The 19,195-nt window shown below is 37.4% G+C and overlaps 1 protein-coding gene across 10 annotated transcripts in view; it reads right to left on the reverse strand.

Annotated features, from left to right (window-relative positions):
- BCAS3 (BCAS3 microtubule associated cell migration factor) overlaps positions 1-19,195 on the reverse strand; it is a 576,449-nt gene that overhangs the window by 228,425 nt on the left and 328,829 nt on the right. The gene's annotated exons all lie outside the window — the stretch shown is intronic.

Here is a 19,195-nt window from a genome sequence, read left to right on the forward strand (position 1 = left end):
TTGTTGTTCTCTTTTGTTTCTTTGTTTTTGTTTTGCCTTAAGGCAGAAGTAGAAGGCCATAAGCGTAACTTGAAAGGCTCCTCTCACACTAAGGATTGTATCTTTTTTTTTTTTTCGGTACACGGGCCTCTCACTGTTGTGGCCTCTCCCGTTGTGGAGCACAGGCTTCGGATGCACAGGCTCAGCGGCCATGGCTCACGGGCCCAGCCACTCCGCGGCATGTGGGATCTTCCCGGACCGGGGCACGAACCCGTGTCCCCCGCATTGGCAGGCGGACTCTCAACCACTGCGCCACCAGGGAAGCCCGGATTGTATCTTTTTATCAGCTTTGTTCATCTGATTGGATTCTATTTAAATTTTCCTTTAACCTTGTATGTTTGACAGGTTCTTGAGCGCACTGAGACTTTCTCCACAAAAAGGAAACCCCTTGATTGGATTAGAAACCACTACCTGCCTCTGGAAATCAAACCTTTCAGTAGGGTCAGATCAATCGGAACTTAAATTCTTTGATGTTTTCCTGTTAATCCAAGTAGATCTGCTCAGGAGCTTCTTATTAAGAAGGGCAGGGCTGGGGCTATATCTCCTACTTTTTGTCTTTCCTTCTCTCCATCTTGCCTTCTCAACATTGAACAAAGTACTGTGGACGCCATGAAGTATTCTGGTGAACGAGAGCAAACTGTTACGCATGTACCTGGTTAATGCGCTGCGTACCTTCCTCAATGTTGAGAAGGCAAGATGGAGAGAAGGAAAGACAAAAAGTAGGAGATATAGCCCCAGCCCTGCCCTTCTTAATAACACTAGATTTGGAACTTTTGACCTAGTTGTGATTAAAGTTACCAAGGGAGTAGGAATTTGTTCTTTCTACTGGCATTCTGTCTTGTAAAAACAAGAAGAAGGGAAGGTGATTATAGGTACCTAACATCAAATTTAGTAAAAATCACTGAATAGAAAACCAGAAGGGTGATTTAATGATCTAAGAAATTAGGCAAAAGTGTCAAGTCTGAAGAATTTTAAAATGGTTATAGGTCAAAGCATTAAAAACGTCTTTGGGGATGGAGTGGCTATAAGGCGAACCCGGTTAGGTATCTGCCAGGGGTTAATTGCAACCCTGCATGAAAAGCAGTTAACAAGTGAGAATTAGAACACCCAGGAGGAAAAGAAAAATGTTTCCAGTGCCGTAAGAAATAAACAACAAAGGGGAAATATTTCCTTTGGCTACCACTACCTCCTTTTCAAAAGCTCAGAGGAGCTACGGGGAATGCCAAGGACTGGTTTTCTCTCAACTCCCTCTGAAACATTTGTCTTCATTACCACTCTTTTTAATCAGGGCTCCTTCATGAGTGTTTCTGCTCAGCCCCTAAGGGGCAGCTCTGGTCTGCGATAAATCAGAGTCCACACCGCAAGTCACTAATCAGCACTCCCAGGGAAAGAAAAACAGAGAAGTGCAGACCACTACACTGAAAAGGACTGGCGGCTCACAGGCCTCAAGGAAGAAAGGCCTTTATGTGTAGAAATAATAAATTAGTGGAGGTGGAATAGCACTCCAATGTCTAGGACTTATTTTAAAATCTCAGACGCAAATTGTTCACATTTAATCATAAGAGTTTAGAAGATAATTTCGTTTTAGCAATGTAAGGCAGATTATGAGTTTGCTTAATGAATCGAATTTGTACCCCCAGCTCAATGATTTCGATACCTAACTCAAAACTTAGTAAGACTCAAAGATGTCATTGAGAAATAAAACAAAAAATTCCAGGTGAGAACTCTAATGTCTATAATATGACTGTTACTTTGCTTAAATGGAATTAGGATCATAAAATTATGAACATATTATATTTTTTCTCTGGAAAGGATCTTAGAAATAATCTAAGAAAAAGACTAAATGGAGTGGCTAAAAGTCAGCAGAGCTTGTTAGTAGCAGAGTTTACTCTAGAAACTAGGATTCCAAACATCTTACACAACTATAGATCTCATGCATGAGTCAATACTGAAAAATCACCACTTAACAGAGAAAAGTGAAGAGTAGAATATGAGTCAGGAAATGTGGGCTACAGTCCTATGTCCACCACTTACTCGCTTATCTTGGCTAAATCACTGAACACTCTGAGTCTCAATTTCTTCACCTGTAAAACAGGGTTTACATATTTCCTGCATATATTATAGGGCTGCTGCAATATATATACAAGGTATTATTAAATTATTATTATTATTTTTTTTTGGTTTTGTTTTTGTTTTTGTTTTATAATAGTGTTTATTTTTACTTGTTGACAGTTTGCTTTATTTATTTATTTATTTTTGGCTGTGTTGGGTCTTCGTTTCTGTGCGAGGGCTTTCTCTAGTTGTGGAGAGCGGGGGCCACTCTTCATCGCGGTGCGCGGGCCTCTCACTATCGCGGCCTCTCTTGTTGCGGAGCACAGGCTCCAGACGCGCAGGCTCAGTAATTTTGGCTCACGGGCCCAGTTGCTCCGCGGCATGTGGGATCTTCCCAGACCGGGGCACGAACCCGTGTCCCCTGCATCGGCAGGCAGACTCTCAACCACTGCGCCACCAGGGAAGCCCCTAGGTATTATTAAATTATTATAAACAACTTTTCTGAGAGCTGGAATGGGCTGAAGAGTTAATGGGATTCAGGTAAAGTAGAGAAAATTCACTTTTCAGAGGAAGACAGATACAGATCGTAGCAAATACTACTAGAATCCTAGGATACAAGCTTAGATATGAAATCACCCGAGACACAAAATCAGACCATAGTGTGGCACACAAATTAGCAAGCCAAGAGTTGAGTCCATGGCTTCCAAAATAGATGCTAACTTTTCTAGTGGCAAACCTAAGACCTACTTTATATCTATCTGCCTATGACAAAGTGAGGATGGCATGGACTCCAGAAAGAAATATAGGAGACACTTAGCCAAATACATGATGCTGTGTGGCAGTAAAGGCAACACACCTGCCTAGGAGCCAAGACCTACTGCTGTTCCAGCTTTGTTGGTATGTTATTGCTTGTTGTCTGTGAAAGCTGAAGCATGATAATGTCATCTCATCATGGCCTGCAGATATGGATATTGTCCTTACACAGAGCACAGAGGAGCCCCCCTCTGAGGCAGTCATAGCTATGCAAAAATGCTAGTTTTCCTACCTCCAATATTATTAAAACATAACTAAGGAACTAGCATCCATCAAAGTGAGGAACACTTCCTGAATCTAACTGCATAAAACAGCCTCCTGTTTTTCCTCCTGTAACCAGAACCTTTGTCTGTCATTGACTTTATGAAGAAAAACTCTCATAAGACCTCAGGAGAAACACTGTTTGATACTGATCTTAGGAGCCAGGATCTGAACTGCTTGGAGCCCAAAGGAACTAAAAAGAAGGACAATTTGATTAGACCACAGGTGCTTATAGAAGGGATATACAAGAAGCATGGCTAGAATTTTGAATCTTCATTCAAAATACTAGACTTCATATTGTAAAACAGGAGCAATGAAATGATAAAAGCAGTATTTGAGGAAGAAGTTTCTATCAGCGTTATGTAGGATAAACTGGGGGAAGTGGCAGGTTCAGAGAGACTGACATTTGAGGGACCAAGGTTGACACTGTTGCAGTGCTCCAGGCAAGAGGTAATTAAGAACCAGTTTTGTGGTTATTCTGATGAATGGGGGGCAAGGGGGTTCCTTGGCTTGTACTGACTATTCTCTTGGATATAAGAGAATTAATCACTGTAATAGGGAAGAACAAATCTCACTCCACATTAGATCTGTTTCTTTTACTTTAACCTCTGTATTCTATTGCTTTAAGAATGTTGCCTATAGCCTGAAATATACAGGATAGCCCATTCTCAAGGCTCTGATCTTTAAGGGTATAACACTTTTTTATTCACATAGAGACAAAAAGTTGCAGAACAGAGAATAACATTTGTCTTGTTGGAGTTTTACAGGAACATTGAGACCTGACCTACCTAGACAGCTGCAAGATCAAAGGATTCCAACACCAAGAAGTGTGAGACAACCAACCATGCCCCTTCCCTCATCTTGCCTTTAAAAATACTTTGCTGAAACCCTTTAGGGAGTTCAGGGATTTTTAGGGCATGAGCCACCCATTCTCCTTGCATGGCCCTGAAATAAACCTTTTTCTGCTCCAAATGCTGACGTTGTTTCAGTATTGTTTTGTACAGACTAATTGCTCATAGTTAGCTGGGAAGATATTTTATATTTGTTGGTTTTTAAGGAGCTCTGAAAGTTAGAACTAAGAGGAATACTTATGCAATTATTATTAAATACTATTAAGAATGTGAAAGAGCTTTAGATAAAAAAGTATTGACAGTAAATTTAGAGTTAGTCATATAAGCTCAGGAAAGTTGAATGTGGGTCTTTCAGCTATCTACCAAATACGTGATTAGAACAACTGGGCAGATGCTATTAGGGAATCATCCATATGCTCTCGGGGACCTGCCAACTGTCTAAGCCACAGAAGCAGAGTGTGGGTGATAATGCTGAGAATCCAACATGGCCTTTACAAACAAAAACAGACCAAGAATCACTCATGGTCTAAAGAAAAGCACCAGCAGATTTGTCAAGTACAGACTTGGATTTTATTTTTCTTTTAAATGTTGGAATTAAACCAGATACAATTTCATGATGTGCTATGAGAAATGAGTAAGTCTACCTTATACACAAAAATGGCTTCCGTAGACCCTGAAGAACAGCTCAGAAGAAATAAATCAAGGTGTAGTTCCTAAATGTGGGCAGAGAAGAACATAAAGAAGTTCATGGGACAATGAAAGGTGTCCAACAAAGGTGCTAAAACTGAGGATCTGCACCTCCCTGTACAGGACCTCGGGGTCTCCTCAACCTCACACATGAGCGCAAAGCTCCTCCTCTCTGTTTTCCTGAGTCCTGTAAGGAAAGGAGGCTCAAAGTCTTGGAGGTTGAAAATCAAGTCTGGCTGCTATAAAGCAACCCCTCTCAGATATATTCTCATTCCTGACAAATACCCACCCACCGGCAGGTCTGGGAGACACATGGCGACCAGAGCAAGTTGTCAAAACTTATCATTATAAAACGTCCATCTTCCCAAAGTACAACCTTTGCTCAACGCAGTGTTTTCCTTGGAAGACAGCTCTTCTGAGAGCTATAAAAAGGTGGTTAGAATTGATGAGGTAAGCTCTTGTAGTCAAGTTAACCATCATGTTAAAAATGTAAAGGTGAATAATGATGGTGGAATGCTTAACCAAAACCAAAAAATAATAACAACAACAAAATTCATTAATTATGTCCCTCTACTTCAAAGAATTTCATAATTCTTAGCATTCCTCTTTTGAGAAAAGAAAACTGCGTGCAAATTTTATGGCCCTCCTACTTTAATTTCTTTTCTTACACCATACCCTCAGGTGGCTAGCCTGGTGCTACATGGCCTAGGCTACATACAAAGTTCACAGCTCTTTGCCTGATCTCATGATCCTCTATCAAAAAACAACACTTTCAAAAGAGTTTCCTGTCTAGTTCTGCCATTGCGTGAGTATTTCCTTGGCTGGATCCGCTGCCAAATTAAGTCCCTTTGGTAAAAAAAACTGCAGGGAACTCAATACAGCCCTGTCCCCCCTCTACCTTAGGTTTGACATCCGGAAGTGACTTAGGAAGTACTCTAATGGTTACCAAATTTTTGGAAACTGATTTAACTTTCCTGAGCTAAACATGTGTTTAGGAGAGACTACATCACTAATCATCACTTGACCCTCTGACAGACCAAAAGTTGCTGATTTTTTTTTCCCCTTAAAAAAAAAAAGAGAAAGAAAAAAACAACTTTTATCAGCTAGCACAATGATGTAAATGCAAAATCATGTTGTGAGATGACTGCAAACATGCTGATTTCCAGATGTTGGACAAGATAGTGCAGAAACACCGAAAAGGACGGTTAACAGTTTCTGTCACAAACTCTGCTGGGTTACTTGCTTTCTGGGGACTTTACACAACTGTCAAACCATTTAGGATAGAGAAGAACTGAAGGTTTCTTGTCAGTTGGCAAATTCTAATCCATCGACTCTGGGTAAAAAGAACTCTGTCTCTGAAAACACAGAAAATTTTCCAAATCTATTATTATTACTGTGATCAGAAATAACTACAGTGTGATTTACTCAAATATATATTTATTGTTGCCATACGTTTTATTTAAATAAGCTTGCACACCAATCATAGAAGGTACGAATCTAGAGCAAAGCTCTGCACATTCCACTAAATATCCCCTCCATATATCAGCCATAGATAAAATCATGTCAAAACAGAATACTGCTCAGGCTGTCCCTGCTGCATGCGCTTCTTTTTTATGGACTCATCCTTGACTCACACTATTCCTGGTGGGAGTCTTCCCAAAAAAATCCAGATTTAGCTGTCAGATTTACACTATCAAAAAATCTCGAAAACGAATGGGTTCCTTAAAAGAAAAGCCAAACTCTGGGTAATTACATTCAAATCCCTTAATCACATTTTCTGAGCTCAATGGGAATTGTGGTGTTTCTTTCCTGAATATCTTCTCCAAAGCCACATAAATGAATACAGATTCTTCCTCCAAAGGGATATCGAACATAAGGAGTTCCCCTTGGCAAAATGTTAGTTTCAAGTCTGTGCTTCTTGTCTTTTCCATGCAGCTAGAAACAGTATATGTGTGTGTATATATGCATGTAGGTGTGCATGTTTATCACCCTGCTCACATTTCATGCCCCCCCCCGCAAAAGAAACAAGGGAGAAAAAAAGGATACAGAGCATCTCAGGAATATTTGCAAGCATATAGTTTACCAACAGTGTTAGACATTATTGCAAGTCAGTAATATTTGCTTCTTTCCCACCTCTGGGTTAATAAGAGGACTGTACTTCCCCATTCCCTTAAAGCTCTAGTCCATTAGTCTCAAACACAGCTTTCTGTGATAATGGAAATGTTCTGTATTTTGTGTTGTCCAGGATGGTAGATTTATAATGCAGCTAGTGCCACTGAAGAACTGAAGGACAAATTTTGTTTAATTTTCATTAGTTTGAATTTAGATAAGCAAATGCAGCTAGTGGCTATTGCATTGGACAGCACAGTTCCAACCCATGAATTGTGAGCAGAAGTGACCAGTGTGAGACCTCGAGTGTCCCCTTCCCCTTGCCATGGTCACCTGCAATAATTTGATGATGACGCTTTAGTTAATCGAGGTCCAGGAGTGGAGACAGCATGGAGCAGAGACTCCTGCAACCTCTGATGGACAATAATTTAGCCTGAAAAGTCACAAAAATTGAAAGAAAAAAAGTAGAGCAAGTACTGATCTTTGTTAAAACCCTATGGGTCAAATATTACCCACGAAAAGGTCAAGAAGCTCCTACTTCGCATGTGCAGGTGGTGGTGGAATGAGGAGGAAATGTAGCTGCTCAAGCAAACTAAAACTATTCCTTAAGATGTAACATAATATAAAACCTGTGATATAAATGTACAGATGATCTTTTGTACCTTATTATATTTTCATAATATAATGCCTGTGATAAAGGGTGGATGATTTAGGACATCGTACTAACTGCTCAGAAAAACAACCCAAGAAGAAATCTTAACACATTTTATGTTATTGTTGCCATGGAAGACATTTTTGTATTCCAAGTAGTAAAAATATGTTTGTGAGTAATATTTTTCCCACAAAGAGAAAAATCCCCTAGTCATGGAAGAGTTAAAAGAGACCAAAATTAGACACAGTTCATGTTAAAGGTTAGAAGAATAATCAGTCATTTGAAAAACACTACATAAACATTTTTCCGGATGCAATTTTCAGTCCAAGGATACATTTCCCAGTAGAAATCAGCAGCTAAAAAGGAAATCATTTCGTCTCCATAAGTGCCAAATTGTATCCTGATTTTTCCTGGTCTGGCTCAACTTTCAAAACTAGTGGTTCAACTTCTGCAATCTTTCACCCAATGACTATGTAAACACATCTTTATAAGACAGACATAATCCTTGGGTGGGCCAATTTATGTTGGATTATGAAAATACTTAAAATACAAAATCATATAATGACTGTTGTCCTTTGGTTTTTCACGAAAAGGAAAGGAAAATCCAGTTAACATAGGCAGTGGTTCCTGTGAAGATAATATGACACATATACATTGCTTTCTCTTTTTCCAGTATCTCTGAAAATAAATATTACTGACAAATCAGTAAAGGATTGCATCATATTTTGGGAAGGTGGTATGTAAAGTAAGAATCTGCAAATATACCTCTGATGTGCTCCATCACATGCCACACTGTACCACACAATTGGAATGAATTAAACTACTCACACGAGGCCAGGAAAAATTCTCACCCTTGGAAGTACTTTGGATCTTCTGTATTCGGTCAGAGGTTATAGAAACATTAGTTTTAAGGATAAAGTAATCTTAAGTAAAAACCAAAGATTCATTCAGAATTTATTACTGCCTCTGATTCATATATATCTCAGATTATTCAGAACGCTCCATAACACAATTCAAGCAGAATATCAAGCCTATAGCTAGGAAAAATCGTAAATTTTAAATCTGCATAGAAAGATAAACTCTGCTTTTTCACTTCTCCCTTGAAATTCTAGAGCTTTTATAGTCAACTACAAAATGCATCATGAAAAGCCTATCTTCAATATTTAGCATGTGGTGGGGAAGAATTTTAACTTTTCCTCCAATGAATAAAGTTATGTAAAAGAAGACATTTGGGGAGTCTTTGGAGAGTGCAGAATAAATTATTGCTGTAAGATCTGGAAAAGTTTGGTAGAATGTTAAGAGATTTCCACATCTGTGTCTATACATACATGTCTTGGGAATAATGTATCTTCAAAACCATTCACAGAAAAATGTTGTAAAGTACTCCTCCCTTCAGTAAGCAAAGCTCATGAGTTGCAATCACAAAGATTTCATTTCACCATACGTTAGTGAGAATTAATCAAATATCCATGATTATATTCACAAAAATGATTTCTGTAAATATTGTTAAAAGTTATAACAAAGCAAAGAATTTTAAGTAGCTTAATTCTACAAATTTTTGACAACTTGTAGTATAACTCTATGAATAATCTTCTAATGGCTATATTAGCCCTTCATCTTTGCTCCTGACAAAACAAATAAATATGTCACTGAAGCAGCATGAACAGACTATAGAAATGAACACAGCACAATGCACATTTTCTTTCCTGTGCTAGGAGAGGCTGATGAGTGATATGATTTTTTAATTCACAAAATTTTAACTGACTGTAAGAACATATTAGAGTTGCATTTTCCTGATAAAATGACCCATTCTGTCCAGACCAGCATGAAGCATTGAATTAAATATTTTCATTTAACTCTAATTGGAAAGACACCAAATTTTTAACTTGTTTGCCCAAATCAGAAAATCCTTAGTTCTTCTGAAAAGAATATACATATATGAACGTTCAAAACGAAAAATTAAAGGTTGATTATTTAAATCTTGCTTTTAAATTAAAATAGTTTGCATTCCTTTCTGATTTAAAACACTCTCCAATGAAAGCCACCATTATTTATAAGTGAAGAAAGACAAGGGAATTTGTCTGACTTCTCCCCACTCCGCACTCTGCCATTGTCGGCTGTATCTATTTCCAGGAAGCCAATAGTCATTAGGGCTAATCTGCCTACTACATGAATAAACAAAGGATTTCTCTGTCACTAAGAGGCCAGGTGAGCAGACAGCATCTTCTCACACAGAAAGTCACCTGTACCACATACAGCTCGGGAAATTACCTGCTGCGATCCCACACCTGGGGTCATTTGGCAGGTAGACCTCCAATGTTGAGTAACGCATGGAAAACTGACTATCACGATTTTCTCAAAGGACTGAAAATCTTACATAGTTTAGAACAGAAGAACATTTTTACGAAATTAACTTTATAAGTCACCAAGGGAAACTAGTAAAACAAAAAGAGAAGTTTTCCATGATTGTCCCCTAAATACCAACAGTGGATGTAAGAACGAATGCCAAAGTGCCAACATGCAATGAAATAAGAACTGATACAACACCAATACTTTCATGAATCACATGATCTTAAAAATATATATACGTACCAATTCTAGAATAGAATGCTGTCGACAAACTAAATTAAAAAAATACATTATCATAATCCCTACCTGTACAGACTGATAAACTCAGACCAAATAAAGCTACATGGACGCAGTGGTTCATCAAGATGCCAGGAAAAGAACCCAAGGCCAATTATTTGTTAATACGTTAAATTGATAACATTGCCTCTCCATGTTTCCCTTCACGGAGTAGAATCCCAGGTCTTACTTCCGTAAAGAAATCATTTTTCCAGCTAAATAATCCAACAGGAAACCACTGGTAATAAATAAGCAAAACAAGAGTAAAAGAAATGAGGTCAAAGATATGTGACCTCTCTCCAAATGTTGGGGGTGGGAGAAGAAATATATCCTAGATATTACTTTTAAATAATATTTGATAGCTTTAAAACCATGTGGTATAAGCAGAAGAACCAGAGGACTGATTTGATTAGGTACAAGACACTGCAGCAACAAAACTCATTTACAAAACATGGAAACAAATAGTGGTTAGGGATTATTACCTTCTCACATAGGTTCAATCCTACAAGTGGGCCTAGCTGTGATATAGAATGAAATAAGACTAAATCTATCAGCTTTTGTGCCAGTGAGAATCAACCAATGTGTGACCCTTGGCACAAGAGGCCATTACGTAGCTGAAACTGGTGCTATATTTATTCAAGTTTTAATAATACACTCGCTGAGAAAAGGAGCCAAACTACTAGGCAGATAATATATCATTCTCTAGAGGGAGTAGAGACTGAAGAATGAAAAGACTTAGGAAAAGGGTTAGTCAACCTTTAATCAGAACTTACTGTTTGTCAAACCCCATAGGAAACAGGAGTGGGTTTGCTCAAGGGTGATAAAAAACAGATACAGTTTTTGTACACAGTATGTGTTATCATTATCAATACATCTGAATTTCTTAGCTTCACAAGGGTTCCCTGGTTGTTTTTTATACTGTATATGTCGGGAGAGGTGTCCATATAGGGCAGCAGTGCTATCAGTGGGGAAATAGTGACAATGAGGACTCGAGCCCCATGTACAATGAACCTAAGGAAGTGCAGAGTAGAAAAAAATAAAAAGGACTTACTCAAAATGTGGGATCTTTCATAGTTTTTTATCTGTTGGGCCAGGTTTTCTGAAATCAGCCATTTAAACGTAAGTCAAAGTAAATGCAAACTGTCTGCGACTCCCAATAGCCATCAGCTTACAGTGTTGTATTGACAACAGCTGCGAAATATATGAATGTCATATATACATATTCCTGAATTTATTTTTGCTGAGAGGGTTTTTTGGTGTATGTGGGAAAATTCAGCATGTCAGTTTAAGGAAATGTATATGATTTCCCTTTCAAGATCCTACAAAAACATATGGGAGCAAGATAATGTTTGTCCTGACCTGCCAAAATCCTGGGGAGATCATCTCAAATCCACATCACATTCCTGAGTACTAATGCTCACACTGGGGCTTTTGCATTAGCAGATGTGTGAAAATGCATGTACTCAGAGAACTCCCTCATGGCTTCACATCTAAAGAAGCTCTTCTACAACAGCTATTCCAGCCAAAAGCTGAAATGATATTTCCAAGTTAAGTATACCTTCATTTAAGCCAGTGTCTGGACAGAAAAATTCAACTGAAGGGTTTGTTATTTGGCTCAGAACCAAGAGGAGCCTGAGCGAATGTTAGACAGATTTTCAGGAGGCCTCCCCCGCTCCATTCCCAGTCCTTGAGTTGCATCAAAGACTCTGGGAATTTTCCTTCACTCATGTAACAATTTCCCATTTCAAACCCATGCCTGAAAGAGGCATGCGCTCGATGATTTTCGTTGTGATTAAAATAGGGGACAGGGTCTGTTCAATACTGTCACTAGTTCATTATTTAGGCTGTGGCCAAAAACATGCTAGGAACATTAACAAAACCAAACTACCTTTGTATACTTTCTTTAAAATTTTCCCTCGTAAAAAAATAACAGATTTTTAAGCCTTATATAAGTAACACAAGCTCACTGTAGAAAACTTTGGAAAAACTTTAAAGAAGAAAGTTAAAAATGCCCCACATCCCACCACTCAGAGGTTAAATACCATTTATATTTTGCTCCGTTTCCTTCTAGTTTCTCAAATGTATAAAATACAGTTCTGTATCCTTCTACACATTTATAATGGCAAAATGAAAAGCAGTGGTCACAACCTGAGTTAGACAAAAAGCATTAAACAACAAAAAAAGCATTAAATCTAGAAATGTTAAAAAGGACACCTAGTACATTACATTCTACAATGAAGCCTTAGTAGTTATGAATATTTGTATATCTCATAACATGGACATTATGTGGCAAAACTACAGAAGTATAAGGAGGAATAAAGAGAAAAGTATTAGTAGCATGAGAGTTTAATTCACCTTTCTAAGTCCAGGATAGGATACATACGGCATCAGAAGACACAAAAACATAATTAATGAGGTAAATCTAACTGATATAAACACAACTTTATATCTTGAAAACAGAGAATATATCCTTTTTCAAGTGCACATAATAATATAAATTCACAGAAAGTAAGTATTTTTGTCACAAAATAAAATCTGATCTAAGCAATCTTCCAGATCTAATTTACAATTTATAGGAAATTTCAGGGACAAAAGAACACCATGGGTATACAATCAGCAAAATCCTATTTGTGGGAAGGGAAACACTACAGGATACATGTTTCTTTAAAAACTGATGGAAGAGAACCCTATATTTTAAGATAGTCTTATGAGAGATATCAACCAATTGGAATGTATGGGTCTTATTTGGACCATGATTTTTAAAAATGAGATAATCAGGGAATTTAACATGAATTGGAAATTTGATATTAAAGCATTATTGTTATTTTTTTCAGGAGTGATAGCATTTTGCTTTAAAAGAAGTTTATTTTTTGGAGATATGTGTGGATATATTTACAGATGAAATAATGTCTGAAATTTGCTTCAAAATAATCTGGTGGGGTAGTGGGGTAACATATGCAACTAGTCTGGCCATGAGTTCTTACTTCCTGAAGCTACCGGATTGTTAGGGGGTTCGTAATGTTATTCCTTCTATGTTTGCGTACATTTGAAATTTTGTATAATAAGGTGTTAAAGGAAGAGAGAGCGTGTATGTGCGCATGAATGCACGCATGCGCACACACACGCACAGACCCACAGAAACTGATGATAGCAAGTGTAGATAATTCTTTTGAGGAGTTATACTTTAAAGGAAAGAAATGGGTCTGTAGCTGATATTGCTTTTAAAATGGACCTCATGGTTCATTCATTTTTATTTAAAGTTCTACTTTGTGTAGAGAGATATCACAAAAATTATCAATTGTTGAAATCTAGTGACAGTGTTTAGATATTTGCTATGTTATATATTTAAATTTTTTCTATAAGTTAGAAAATTTTCACAATAAAAAGTTATGAATTAAACTTCCTACTCATTGCCAAGACAAAAAATTATCTTAGCAATTCTTGCCTGTTGATACTTTCAAATGCAGTGTTAAGAGTCAAATAAAATCCACTGCTATTTTGACTGGGATTGTAAAAAAGTTCAGAACTAATTTTGGAATAACTGCAATTTTTACAATACTCAGTTTCCTTCTTCAGAAACCTGATATATTGTTAGTTTATGTAAATTATATTACTCTGAAGAGTTTCACCCTTTTTTTTTTTTCTTTTGGTACACTTTCTATATTTCTTCTTAGGGTTATTCCTAAGTACTTTATGTTTTCTAGTATTATTATGAGTACATTTTTTAAAGAATCAGGTTACCTAATTAGTTTTTACTGTTTTACAGAAAGAGTATGGATGTTTTACATATGAACCAAATATCTGATCAGTGTAATAAGGTCATTAAAACTTTATGCTCTTGAATTCTCTGTCAAAAAAATTATATTGTCTGAAAAAAATAATTCAAAATCAATCTGTAAATGATTTTGTAATTATATCTCTTCCTTATGTTTTATATATTACTGCATTGTCTGGAATTTTCAGAGTAATTATATGAAAATGGTCATGGCATGATTGCCTTTTTCATGATTTTAGAAGGAATGCCGATAATATTCCACATTAAATATGCTGCTGTTTGGTTTAAGATTTGGTTTAAGATTCCTTATTATTTACAGAATTTACCTCTCTATTCCTAGTTATCTCAAGAGTAAATCTCATAAATAAATGCTGAATTTTATCAAATGCTCTTTCAGCAACTAGTGAGATTATCATGTTCTCTTATTGGACCAATTAATATTGTATATTACAACAATAGGTTTTTTAATATGGGAATAAATCATATTTGGTCATTGTAGATGATTCTTTTATCGTAATGTTCAATTTGGTTGGTTGGTATTTTACTTGATATTTATGAATCTAAATTCAAATGTAAGAATGATGCTTAGTTCTCTTTTTTTTAATGCTATGTTTGTTAGGTTTTACTCATTCATTTTTAAAATGCTCTCTTAAAGGGGATTAGAAAACTCCTGTCCTCAATAGGTGTTAAAAAGTTCCTGAATGCTAATGCTACTTATTATGAAATAGGAAAAGGCAAGAGGCCACAGCCTACAAGCACAAAGGTGAGATAATGGCTTCCACATCACTTAACTGTCAGCCTTCCTTAGTGTGAAGTGTTGTATCTAGAGACTCCCAACCAAGCAACCGTTAAAAATATTAATGTAATTGACAAACAAAAGAGCTGTCAACTTTTTGGAAGATAATTTAAAAACTTTTTTTTTTTTTTTTTTGGCAAGGTCACTATGGAATAAGAAAGGAGAAAGCCAGATTAGAAACAAACAATATTCATTTCAAACTGTAGCACCAAAATCTTGAAAAGTTAGTGCTGATTTTGGTAAATGTTACTGAACATTTCTATAACTCACTGGAGTTCTTAGTACTAGTTTGCTACAGTTTATGATAGAATCTACATAGTGACCTGGAGAAAGGATAGGTTCTTTATTTTATAAGGTGTATTACATCCCTGAGTAATGACATTTCAATTGCAAGATATTCAAAACACAAAGGAACTAAATGGAGGCAGTAACTCAAGTCACCTACCGTATGAGAGACAACAGCAGCTTATTGAGCTACGTGCTCATCTCTGCCTCTTTCTGTAGAGAAGCCTAAGTTTGAGGTCTCTGCAGATTTACTAGTAAGGTCTTTAGCAGAGAAGAGATTGGTCTACAAATTCTATTTGTAAATGAATGAAGCCAGGTAAAAGAGATGGAGGGGAAGCAAAGCTGTGCTCATACTTAGCAAGGCTCAAGATTCCAAAGCCCATTCCATATTCAGTCAAGGCATATTCTATGTCCATCAATGTTTCAGTGTTTTTCCCTCCCAGATTTTTGCAACATGTTTCAAAAAGAGAAACAATGTTGACAAATTTTAGTTTAATGTACATGAAATGTCTAGCTTAGCTTTAAGCTTGTGTCATATTGAACATGATACTCTAAAAATACTGGTAAAGTAAAAGGAAGCAAGGAAGAAATGAAAAATTCAAATGTACCTACCATTACAGTATGGTCTTCAAAGTCTAAAATATTTACTGCGGAGGAAAAGCTTATTGACTCCTGACACTGACCAAATCAGGGACAAATTGTTCACATAAGATATATTTTCATACACATACAGACAGAAAAATACATATATATTTTTGCTGAAAGACTTGAGTAAACTGCACAAACTGATTCCACTTAGTGGAAAATAGAGTAGATGTACGTTTCTCTACCTAAGTACAACTAAAAACCCTGGACATTAATTGCAGCTGACCCTTGAATAACAGGAGTTTGAACTGGGTGGGTCCACTCACAGAGGAATTTTTTTTTTCAACAATAAGTACTGTAATACTATGCAATCTGCTACGCAAAACCATGGGCATTAATGCAGCTGACCCTTGAATAACATGGGCTTCAATTAGGTGGGTCCAGGGATTTATTTTTTCAACAGTAACTACTACAATACTATGCAATTTGCGGATGCAGAACCGGAATCGGGGTATGGAGGGCCAATTATAAGTCATACATGGATTTCCGACTCCACAGAGCGTAAGCACCCCTAATGCCCAGGATGTTCAAGGGTCAGTTGTATGTACAAAATAAACATAAGACTCTGGAGGGTGGAGAAGAGGTGGCAGGACAGCTAGGACCTTCAGGACACAAAGAATCACACAAGGAACGTGAGGTCCTTGGGGTTTGTTTTTGCCTCAAATATCCCAGCTTTGGAGGTGAAGAGGCCAGCAACCTGAAAATGCCCATGGAAAAGGACAAAAAGAAGTCTGAACAAAAGCCTGATCTCTCTAGCCAAAGGAATAGGAAAGGGGCAGCCTTGCAAGGCAGAGACTTTTAGAAAATAACTGCTTTACTCTTAGACAAACACCAAAGGAAAAAACGGCGGCTCTACCACCACCCATGCCAGCAAAAGCCAAGTGGGGAGCCCGGACTTCCGCCCTCCTGAGACTATAACGAGATGCCCAACACCCGACTGAGGTGGTGCCAGAAAAGGCTAAGTAGGTTGTCAGGACTTGAATTCCTTCCAGCCATTAACAAGAACAAGCCCCCAATCCACGCAGCGGTGGTACAGAACAAGCAGGGAACTTGGACCGCCCTCACTCGCTGCTCCCAGCAGTAGAGAGGCGTCCCTGCTCCTTCCCACTCGTGAGCTGTGAGTACAGGCCTAGAAGAGGGTCAGGAGGACTTCTGTCATCATTCAGCAGTAATGAAGCCACGTGGTGAGCTGAACTACCATTTCTGCCCAACAGTCCCCTGACCTTGAAGAGTAACGTTGGCCAAGCAAGACTTCTACCTCCACTTGGCAGAGCGAGGCACAGTGCTCAACTTCCCCTGCCACGGTGGTGTCAAGAAAGCCAGTTAAAACCAAAGCTTGAAATAAGATCCAAATCTTAGGAAAATGCCTAGGTTCAAACTGAAAATCACCGGACATACCAAGAACCTGGAAGACGTCAAACTGAATGAAAAAAGGACAATCAATAGACACTAACACCAAGATGACAAAGATGTTTAAATTATCTGTGAAAGATTTTTCAAATGCCGTGATAAAAATGTTTCAAAGAGCACTTATGAACATGCTAGAAACAAATGTAAAAATAGAAAGCTTCAGCAAAGAAAAAGAAACTCTCAGCAAAGAATTAGAAGATGTAAAGAAAAATCAAATGGAAATTCTGTAACTTCAACATACAATAAAATCAAAAGTTCAGTGGACAGATTCAACAGCAGAGTGGAGGGACAGTAAAAAAGAATCAGTAAACTGTAAAAGAACAGTAGAAATTACCCAATCTGACAAAGACAGGAAAAACAGACTGAAAAATTAACAGAATCCCAGGGATTTGTGGGATTATTTTAAAAGATCTAACATGTGGGTCATAATGGGCCCAGAAGGGAAAGGGAAAGGAGATGGGGCTGGAAAAGTATTTGCAAAAATAATGGCTGAAAACTAACTAAATTCTGCAAGAGACATAAATCTACACAATAAAGAAGCCGAGTGAACCCATAACAGGACACTCTCAAAGACACCCATGAAAAGACACATCATAATGCAACTTCTGAAAACTAAAGACAGAAAAAAACCTGAAGGCAGCCAGAGAAAAGTGACAGTTTACCTATAGGGGAAACACACCTCAAATGATAGCAGATTCCTCATCAAAAACACACGGAGGCTGGAAGAAACTGACACGGTATTTTTTTGAGTATTGAAAGAAAAGAACTGTCAACCCTGAATCCTGTACCCAGAGAAAATATATTTCATGAATGAAGGGGAAATCCAGACTTTCTCAGATGAACAAAAACAAAGAGAATTTGTTGTCATCAGACTTACTCTAAAAGAATGGCTAAAGGAAGTTCTCCTAACAGAAAGAAAACAATAAAAGAAGGAACTCTGAAACATTGGAGGGAAGAAAAAACATAGTAAACAAAAATATGAGTAAATATAATAGGTTGCGCTTCTCCTCTTGAGTTTTCTATATTAAGTTTAAGAGTTGAAGCAAAAAGTAACAATCATGGATGTGGCTCTAAATGTATAAGATAATTATATTACAAATAGGGATTGTAAAGGGACATAAAGGGAGGAAAGGCTTCACTCAAACTGGTAAAATGACACCAGTAGACTGTGATAAGTTATGCATAGTTAAGGTAATACACCTACAGCAACCACTAATAAAGCTATATAAAGTGGTATAATAAAAATAGGAAGGCAAGGGCAAGAAAACAAAAAACAAACAAAAACAAAATAGAGAATAAAAAATAAAAGAGCAGACTTATGCCCTAACATATAAATAATTACATTCAATGCAAATTGTCCACAAACATGAAATAAAAGACAGAGGTTGGCAGAGAGAATTAAAAACATAAACTGTATGCTGTCTATAAGAAACTCATTGTAAGACATACTGATATACACAGACTGAAAGTAAAATTTGGAAAAAGGTATATGATCTTAAAATCAATGAGGATAGGAAAACTCCAGAAGGTAACAGTGAATGGCCAATTAACATTTTCTCAAAGTCCAACATCCAAAGTAATCAAATGAGTATACGTTAAACTTACTTTCCCCCCCCAAAATAAAATGTGTTTCTTTCTTTCTCTTTCTTTCTTTCTTTCTTTCTTTCTTTCTTTCTTTCTTTCTTTCTTTCTTTCTTTCTTTCTCTCTCTCTCTCTCTCTCTCCCTCTCTCTCTCTCTCTCTCTCTTTCTTTCTTTCTTTCTTTCTTTCTTTCTTTCCTTCTTTCTTTCTTTCTTGCTGTATGTGGGCCTCTCACTGCTGTGGCCTCTCTCGTTGCGGAGCACAGGCTCCAGATGCGCAGGCTCAGCGGCCATGGCTCACAGGCCCAGCCGCTCCGCGGCATGTGGGATTTTCCCGGACCGGGGCACGAACCCATGTCCCCTGCATTGGCAGGCAGACTCTCAACCACTGCGCCACGAGGGAAGCCCCAATGTGTTTATTTTTGATCTTTTAAGCATTAAATCATTTTTAAAAACTGAGGTGGTCAAAAGGTACAAACCTCCAGTTATAAGATAAATACGTACTACAGATGTAATGCACAACATAATTAATATAAGTAACACTGCTGTATGTTATGTATGAAAGTTGTTAAGAGAGTAAATCCTAAGAGTTCTCATCACAAGGAAAAAAATTTTT

This window comes from Mesoplodon bidens (genome assembly GCF_964165515.1).
Source record: "Mesoplodon bidens genome assembly, chromosome: 19".
Taxonomy (NCBI): Eukaryota; Metazoa; Chordata; class Mammalia; order Artiodactyla; family Ziphiidae; genus Mesoplodon; species Mesoplodon bidens.